Below are 9761 nucleotides of genomic sequence, written 5' to 3'. Positions count from 1 at the left end.
CCCATAGAAAGAGTACTTAGGTCTAGGAAACAGGACAAAGTAGAGGTGGCTGTGTTTGCTATCACTATCCATCAGTCACTCGTGCTTCCTACACTTGCAATTCGGGACTCTGTGGTCTGGGGTTCTTATGTGCTGAAGGGAAACTGCTCCCCTTAGGAACACAGCGCACAGCCCATTGAACTTCAACACTACAGGCGCCACTCAGTCACCTCATGCTTGTTGCATAGACAGAGGAAGAAAAGGAGTCATCTAGGGGTGTGTCATCTTGAAGCCGTAGCATGGGTGATTGACTATAGTCGTCAGGAGGAGGTGGGGTTGCTGATCCAGGTTGTCCCCGGGAAATGTAGGTAAGACACTCAGCATGTCTCAAGGGAGCCTCATCTTACTTTCCTTACCATTCTGAGAGTAAGCACAAGTGCTGCAGTTGTAGACTGAGAGGACAGGACCTGCAAGGTGTCAAATCATCAGTGACGAAGGTCTAGGCCACCCCATTAGGTAAGTCACTCAGAGGAGCAGAGATATGGTCCACGGGTGAGGGAAACCTGTAATGGGTAGTAGGAAAGAAAAGGAGTTGGTGTGTGGGGAGGTGTCTCAGGATTCATTGCTGCAGTGACAGGATCCTTTTAAATTTCCCGGGATAAAAAAAAACAAAAAACAAAAAAATCAGAGTCCTAGAGAAACTGTGCATAGGACATAATTTATGGAAACAGAGGCTACGAAGACGTAGGGCAAGGCTGTAGGAGTTCTGGAAAGCGCTATTCAGAGCCCCTCTTCAGGATGGAGATACTCTTTTCCCAGTTGTGGGGAGCACTGGGCAGTTCTCAGCAGGGTCACTCTCCAATATCATGCTCTCAGGCCCTATCTGAGCCAGTTTTCCATCTATAACCAATGGATGCAGGACAAGACAGGCTGTCCTGAGTCCTCTTTGGCTGCGGCCTGGATTTTGTTGCATCTACCTCATTCCAGCACCGCCTCCTACCCGACCCTGATTCCTTCCCGCTGGTGCTAATCCCTGATAGACTTTCTGCGCACGGATGTCTAGCTCCGGCTAGCTTTGCTCTGGATGGGTAACTCTGCTTTCACACTGTGTGCCTTTGCAAATTCAGTCAGAATGTCCTCTCTTACCCCTCGTCTTCCTCCGGAATTCTATTCATTCTTCACGACTCTGAGAGGTTATTCATTCGCAGCATTGCTAGATTTAGTAAATAAAAATACAGTTCACCCAATGAAATCTGAATTTCAGATAAACAACAAATAATTTTTAGTACAAATATACCCAAAGGCCCCTTGGGAGTATTTATTCCCATATATCTTATTTAGCAATCCTATTCATTCTTCAAATATTTTGGGGGCATCTACCCTATGATAGTGACTACTGAGTACTGTATTAGTACACAATGAATAAAATAACTCCAAATTCCTGCTCCCGTTGAGTTTACACTCTAGTGGAGGGAGTTGGGCCATAAATAATCAGGCCATTAAAACATAAATAGATACCGTGAAGGAGAATAAAGCAGGGGTGGACAGGGGAAGAGGAAGGATTGGTGTGAGTGGGCATCGCTGTTTAACAGGGATCTCACTGAAACAGAGAAATTTAGAAGAACCCTGGAAGAGATGCAAGGAAGATTGGGGGAGGGAATGTTCCAGGGTGGACTTCAAAGCAAACTCCCTGAAGACAGAGACACAGTTGGCATGTTAGGGTCTATTGAGGAAGCCAGCATAGCTGGAGAATGGTGACCAGGACAGGTATCAGGTATCGAGGAAACAAAGTCAGAGGCGGCCCCTATCGAGGCTTCTGTATTGATTCTGGAGAAGACAGGGCAGACGTGAGATGGCATTTCAGATTTTAGTAAGCTCAGTACTCAGTTAACATATTTGTTAAATTGGTAACGTCTATGCTGAAAACTGACTCACTCTGTGGGGACAAGCAGGCCGGGTAGAAACAAGAGGACCGATCATGAGGTCAATATGATAGCCCAAAAAGGAAACAATAACAGCTGATGGCTGGTCTCGGGCACCGCAGCTGTAGAGACAAGGCTGGCAAGTGGCTAGGCCCTAAGCTGTAGACGTATATACAGCTGGTAGGACTGGTTGGTGATTATATGTGGAGTGTACTATAATTTAGATGTGAAATATTCCCCAGAGCTCTAGTCCCTAGCCTGCTATTAGAAGGTGGTAGAATGTTTAAGAAGTAGCACCTATCTGGGAGATCTTGGATGACTAGGGTGTACAATTGAGAGATAGATTACTATCCCAGCCCACCCAACCCCAGTGTCTCCCTGTGTCACTTAGGCTAGTCTCTAATTCTTGGACCATGTCCTCCCTCACCAGCTGGGTAACTGGTACCACAGACACCGGCCACAATTCAGTGTCCACCCTGATTCATTCTCTACTGAATAAGGGAGGAAGATGGAGGCAGAGAGACTGACACAGACCTGGAGAATAGAAAAATAATGCTTTCAAGGAGGTTATAAAATACAAATGATCTCATAAAATTCAAAAGAAAACAATGGCATTTAAAATAAGGGTAAGAAGGCCTGGGCAAAGCCCAGGAGCAAGGGGACACAAAGGGACCGGGCACAAATCCAGAAACTGCAGCCCAGGTCAGGAGCACAGAAAGCACCACATTCAGAGCCAAGGTGAACTTGCAGGCAGTGAAGTGGGAGGTGGGCAGGATCTATGGGAGGAGCCATCTTGAAGCACAGTCCTGTAGTTGGAAGTAAGAAGAAGAAAGGAAGAACCTGTTCAAACGCTGGAGAGGGGAGGTATAAAGTTGTCAGGGAGGGGAGTGCAGCGTCCTGTGAAGGCATGGGAGAGCCAGACAGCCCTCCAGCTGCTTGGGTTCTAAATCCCAACCAACACAGCCTGGTTGTATTGTTTTTCTTCAACCGCTTTCAGCTGTCCCAATGCAGGCAAGGAGTAGGCTGGAAACTGGATAGAAACCGGGCTGGAATTCTGGCAAGGAAGTGCATCAAAGTGAGAAATAAGCCAGGCTGGCTAATGTGTGGGCCGGGGAATGTTTACAGTGACTGCCCAAGAACTCTAAATGGGGCAGAGAGAAATGAGGACAGCAGGGGGCGGGGGGCAATGGACAGGTGCTGGGATTCAGGGTCCTGTGGGGGTAGAAATTTCTAGATTGGTGGGAGAGCAGAAGTAGGTGGGTAGGAGAGCAGAAGTGAAAAGCTGTCACTCTGGAGGACCCTGGAGAGAGTCTGTGGAAGGCTTGGGCTTCTCCGAGCCTCGCTGAAACAGTGGGAATCTCTACAAGCAAGGAAAACACAGTGTGCAGAGGCCTGAGAGCTGGGGGCTTCTGTGCACATCCAGACACCAGCAACAGTTGCATGCCAGAGAGGGTGACAAAGAGCCACTGTGTCCATTTCCTATTGTTGCTCTACCATGCCACCACAACTTTAGCAGCTCAACACAATACAAATGGATTCTCTTCTCACAGTCTTAAGGATCAGGGGTCAATTTAGTTTTACTAGTATTCAAAGTGCCAGCAGGCTTAGTTTTCAGTGGCAGAGCTTTCTGCCTATGTCCAACCCCAGGCACTGCCCTTTCGCTTCGTCCCAAGCTCCTTCTCTACAATGGTATCATCCCATCTTTTGCTTCTGTGGTGGTTTGAACAGATATGCCCCCCCCCATAGACTCATGTGTTTGAATCTTGGCCAATAGGGAGTGGCGTCATTAGAAGGTGTGGCTTGTTGGAGTAGATGTGGCCTTTTTAGAGAAAGTGTGTCACTGTGGGGGTGAGCTTTGAAGTCTCCTATGCTCAAGCTATACCCAGTGTGACACACAGCCTCCTTCTGCTGCCTGCAGATGGAGATGCAGAACCCTCAGCTCCTCCCGCACCACGTCTGCCTGCACACTGCCACGCTTCCTGCCATAATGGTAATGAACTAAACCTCTGAAACTACAGGCCAGCCTCACTTAAATGTTTTCCATTATAGCAGTTGCCTTGGTCGTGGTTTCTCTTCACAGCAATGAAACCCTAACTAAGACAGCCTCTGTTCAGCCTCCCCACCAGCTCTAACACCTTTATAGATTACATTGGCCCCACATAGATTATACTTCCCACTCAACACTCTCTGCAAAGTCTCCCTTGCCACCTACATGTTCTCAGCTCCTGGAAATTACGGTACGGACTTCTTTGGAGGGCCACTCTTCTGCCTACCTCAATCTACTTGAAGACTCTCTGCATCTGGCTGTGTCATCTCACTTCATCTCAGACTGAATTTATAAGATCCCCATATATTAGAAGCTATGCCTTCTTTGAGTCTTTATTGTGGTAAATCTGGGGTTAATTTGCTACTACAAAAGATTTGATGTCCTATTCAATTCTGTTGTTATTGTTTTGTTTTTGTTGTTGAGAGAGGGTCTACTTCATATCTAAGCTAACCTCATACTCACTGTGTACTTGGGCTGACCTTGAACTCATAGCAATCTTCTTGCTTCAGTTGCTTGAGTGCTTGGATTGCAGGCATGTGCAGTAAGCCCTATCTGGCTTCCTGAAGATACTAAGTCAGTATGCTATAATGCACATAGGTATCTCCTGAAGATACTAAGTCAGTATGCTATAATGCACATAGGTGTCTCTTCTAATCGTCATACTCATCCCCCAGATGTCTGAAACCATTGGCTAGGCTTTTGCTTGTTACATATTTTTAAAATATCTACCAGCTACACATATTCACTCAAGAGCACTTAGATATAAAAGTTGTCAGTGTCTCTGCCAAGGGTCATATATCTCCAGGGAATTTGCGTGAGTTTTAAAGGAAAATATCAACCATCTCTGGGCCAAACAACCATTAGAGAATGAAATAATACACAAGTAATTGTAGAAAGTCTCAAATCCATACAACGCAGTCTGGCAAAGCAATAAATGACACCGCCTATAAAAATAAACTGTGTGGGACTGGGGATTAGATTAGTTGGTGGAGTGTTTGCTGGCATACATGAAGTTCTGGGTTCAATTCTCAGTACTGGGGGTGGGGGTGGGGAGTGGACGTGCTCAAATGCCCATAATCGTGGCATTTGAGAAGGGAAACCAAGAAGAACAGAATTTGAAAGTTGTGCTCAGCTACATAGTGAGTTCAAGGCCAGCCTAGGCGACATGGCATACTGCTTTAAATACGAAATGAAAATCAACTGTAGACATTCATAATATCCTCTCGTAACAATCACCATAAAGAATTAGATGACAGCACAGAGACTCTTACATCTACAGTTATAGATAATGGTGAAATTATATTCTGGATCACTGAGTCCATTATATTAATTGAATCATCAAAGTATAGTTTTTGTTTAATCAGACAACTCGTCTTCTTTAGTCGTGTGATCCTACTTCTGTGGGACACTTTGTAGATTCCACAGACCAGCATCAGAGAGCCATCCCAGGGTGGGCGTGACCTGGTAGTGGAGGCTAGCCTAACATGCATGAAGCCTTGGGTCTATTTCCAGCAGCACAAATATCCCATCCTAATAACTAACCAGCTACTGGATTGAATATGTGCCAGAAGATTTTTGTTATCAAAATGATTGAGACTCCATCCTAACTTTCCAAGCCCAGTCCTTGCCAAACCGTGGTCCCTAAGGAGCACTAGGGACATTATGTCACATAGACATAGATATTTGCTATCCCATTTTAAGAAAATAATAGTAGTACCGGTTTCTTTACTTGTTGCTGTCATAAAATCCTCAATAAAAGCATCTTAAGGAAGGGTTCATTTAGGCCCATAGCTTGAGGGCAGGGTTCAGCACAAACAGGGAGCCCAGCCACAGGAGCCTGAGATGGCCTGTACCGGGGGACACTGGATCCACAGTCAAGAAGCAGACTCTTGAGAGATGAACTCTGCTTCTTGGCTTGCTTTCTCCTTTTTTGCTCAGTCCAAGTCCCTAGCCCACTCAGGGTAATCCTTCCCACTTCAACACAACCTAGAAAACGTCTCATAATCCGGAGGCTTGTCTCATAGAAGATTCTAGACCCCTTTAGTGGGTCAAATACTCCTTTCGCAGGGGTCACACATCAGATAGCCTGCATATCATGTGTTTACATTATGGTTCATGCCAGTAGCAAAATTACAGTTACAAAGTAGCAACAAAATTATGTTACGGTGGGTCACCACAACATGAGGAACTGTATTAAAGGGTTGCAGCATTGGGGAGACTGAGAACTGTTGTGTGGGTGAAGGCACTTGCCACCAAGCCTAATAACTCGAGTTGGAGCTACAGACCCACATGATAGGAGAGAGCCAACTCCTGCAAATTGTCCTCTGACCTCCACACGTATGCTGCCCTGGTCCAGGCATGCATGTATGTGCACACACTCATACACACGTACATAAATATAACTTTTAATCGATGGCAGACCCACCTCTTGCCTTATCTTCCAAGTTTAGGACTAAATACATTTTAAGCATCAGAGGAACACTAATCATGGGAATTCTGTTTATCTCTTCAAGAAAATATAAGTGGCTTTCTTATATCAATCATTCATTAGTCTTTGATCCCAAAGACAAAAGCCATCTCTAGGCCAAGTTGTGCTATATTTGATACAGATACAGGCACTAATGCCTGGGGAGCACCACCTTGCCATTACCATCAGACCGAGTTTGGCTACCTGCCCTGGAGAAACGCATGCACCGGGCTCAGCCATCCTCTGGAACTGTCGCTGGGGTTTTGCTGCCAACGACAGAAGCGAATGAGGTCATTTTCCATTTACCTTGGTGGGGAATGAGAGACTCCAGGGTTCCTGAGGCGCTGGTTCTTCTCTAGCTTTGATCCAGGGGCTGACTATACCCGTGTCTTAGCTGCTTAGAAATGCATTGAGCCATGATGATTTGCATGCATTTGCATAGATGTGCTACAATTCTATAATAAGGTTAGGAAAAAAGAAATGAAAGAGCTGGAGATTTTTGTTCGACTCTCGTGGATTTTATTTTCTTTCATTTATGGCACTGGGGATAGAGCCTAGGGCCTTGCACATGCTAGACAATTGCTCTACAATTGAGCTCCACCCCCAGCCTTTGGCTGTGGGCCATAGGGTTAGCCATATACTCTATCAAATGGGCTCCTCCTAGTCTCTCAGCACTAAGCTCTTGTAAGTGCTCCACAGAAAGACAGATTCTCAGGCCCCACCCCAAACTGACTGAGTTGCAATCTGCTTTTTTAAACAAGATCCCCAACTTAGTTTATCCTGATTTTTCACATTCATATTTAACTGATATATAGACATGTTAAAAACTATTGGTACTTGTGGGGGCAATCTGTAATACTTTAACAATAGTTGACCTGTTTATTGTAAGTCAGGGAAGTCACAAAGGGTAACAACTCCACTGGTCTTTCAATCTCTTCAGGTTTGGTTTGGTTTCATTTGGTTTGGTGCTTGTTTGGTTTTAGTGGCTGAACCGGTGGAGACAGCAGAAGTGATGACTCGGGTCCTGGCTCACCAGTACTTTTTCCACACAGGAATCACTGTACCAGAAGCCCACTACACGCTTTTTTATCTTGGTTTTGCCCCCAAAGGAGCCAGTGTATTGAAATCAGTGCTGGCTGATTTCCATTTAGTCATGGTTTTCCAGAGGAAGGCACTACCGCAGGCGCCCTATTTACCAACACTTCCGACCTCCTTGGTGCATTTTACCATATCACTGTGACCTAGACCAGAGCTCAGAGAACTCACGCAGTGTTCTGACCCCTGCACTGTACGATGCTTGAACACTGCGTTAAACATCCACCCTAGGTGACCTGAGTGCACAGGGAACTCTGAGATCCCCGATCTACAACATGAACTTCCTTGTAAACAAGGAAGTTCAATGTGAGAACAGTGTGCTGAATGTCAGAATGGAGGAAAGTCACACTGACCAAAAGAGTCTTCTCGCCTCAGACCAGCCTGGCCGCCCAGCCTACCAGGTTTGCTCTCGAGCTTGACCATTCAGAGATGTGAGAACCTCAGCAACCTTCCTTATTTATGGTTTAACATCTTAGCCAAGAGCAGTAACCGATTGGAATCCATTCAGAAGAAGCCTGACTTGCAGGCTAGAAAGTACTAGTGTGAGTCTGCATTTATTTGAAAAGATAAATGGTCTCTATAGCTAGGGACAAAGAAAACTGGGCCAAACTCGAGGAGAACCTGCCAGTGGAGGGCTCCGCAAATAATTAGCGGCTAATTTTAGCCCAGCAGTTTACCTTTTTTTTTTTTTCGTTATTCGGTTGTAAAATATGATCCTGCCAGAAGAGCGCCCCCCCCCCCCAAATAATGCTTGTGGTCCAGCAATATTATCTCAGATGATAGTACCCAAAGCAGAGCAGCGCGAACAGACCAGACCAGCGGCTGCCTCTTCCTTCTCTATGTCCCTCCTGTCCTCACCGGGTTGTATTTGCGCTAAACTACAAGTGTGCACACATCTAAGCACGGTGGAGAACTGCTTTCTAGTCTCTGAAGTCATACTCTTTCCTTTATCCTCGAATCAGGGCAAACTGTTTGCACGATAGTGCCGCATTGCTAACTCAGTTTGCCAGAGACTCACTCTGACCTGTACCTCCCTCTGACCCGGAAACACTTTCTCCCGCATTAGTGGCTCCCCATCTGAGTGCCTTCTGAGGTCTGGATTTCTGATTCCTACAGCTTCCCTGTGCACTGGTCTCTGCTGAAGCTCAAAGCAGGGTTTTTTTGTTTGTTTGTTTGTTTGTTTGTTTTTGGTTTTTGTTTTTACTAATAAACACTTACTGGTATTTCAAAGTTACGTTGGGTTCCATTCCTAACATCTAAATTGATAGCATCCTGCCCCTGCAAATGGATGGCCTTTCCAAATATGGTAATTTTGAGATCTCTGTCATAGTTAGTTAGTGATAAAAGACATTTGCCCAGGATGTCCTTAGGTTAATTAAGAAGTAGTGAACAACACTGCCCAGAAGTTTCCAACAGACCAATCGTTACAAGTGGGTCATCTCATGGTGTTATGTCTCCTATGGGCATGGAGTACCCACCCTGCTCACATTCACGTAGGTTACGTCACCCCTCTCTCCGCCACCCCCTCCCCCAACCAGAGATCTTGCCCCTTTAGCGCAAAAGGAAATAGCATTGGTCTGGCATAATCCTCTTTTTACCAAGCCACGCCTTGGCATTCAAAATGTAAGGAAATAGGGCTGGTTTCTCTGCCCGCTGGCCAAGGCACTCTGCAGAGAGCCCAGTGTGGTTTCTGAGCAGCCTTCAGTAAGTGGAACAGAGGACAGGCTGGGTCAGCCGGTGCCTAGAAACACGCATAGGCGGAGACATTTGTTAGTAAAACTGGCAAGGATGATTTGAGATCTGAGGTCACAAGGAACCGAGAACAGCGGGTTAGATGGACAGGCAGCCACCACGGATAAAATCTGACCTTTACCCACAATCCCACTCAGCAGTTTTCCCCAGCAGCCAGGGAGGGAGTCTCATCCTCCATCCCTGTGTCAGGTAGCAGCTACCTTACTCTGCAGTGTAGAGCTCCCTGTAGCTCTGCATGTTTAAATGATAGCTCCAACACGCACAGACAGCCCGTCAGTGCGAAATCTACCTGACTTTAACTTGTCCTGATAATTTATTTTCGGGGTTAAACCCTTACCACTTCCATGGGCCCCCCTGGGGAAGTCCTTCACTCTTTAGAACCCTGTCCTTTCAAGAAGTAAGCGTCTTTCTTCCCTCTCTGTTCGGACTTGACCATGACATATCCATTGTTTGTTCAAGGTCACATATCTCCTGTTGGTAAGTTGAGTTCCTTTGTCTC

This window comes from Mus caroli, chromosome 1, assembly GCF_900094665.2.
Source record: "Mus caroli chromosome 1, CAROLI_EIJ_v1.1, whole genome shotgun sequence".
Lineage (NCBI taxonomy): Eukaryota > Metazoa > Chordata > Mammalia > Rodentia > Muridae > Mus > Mus caroli.
The sequence above is the reverse complement of the archived record's forward strand: the minus strand, read 5'-3'. Positions refer to the sequence as shown.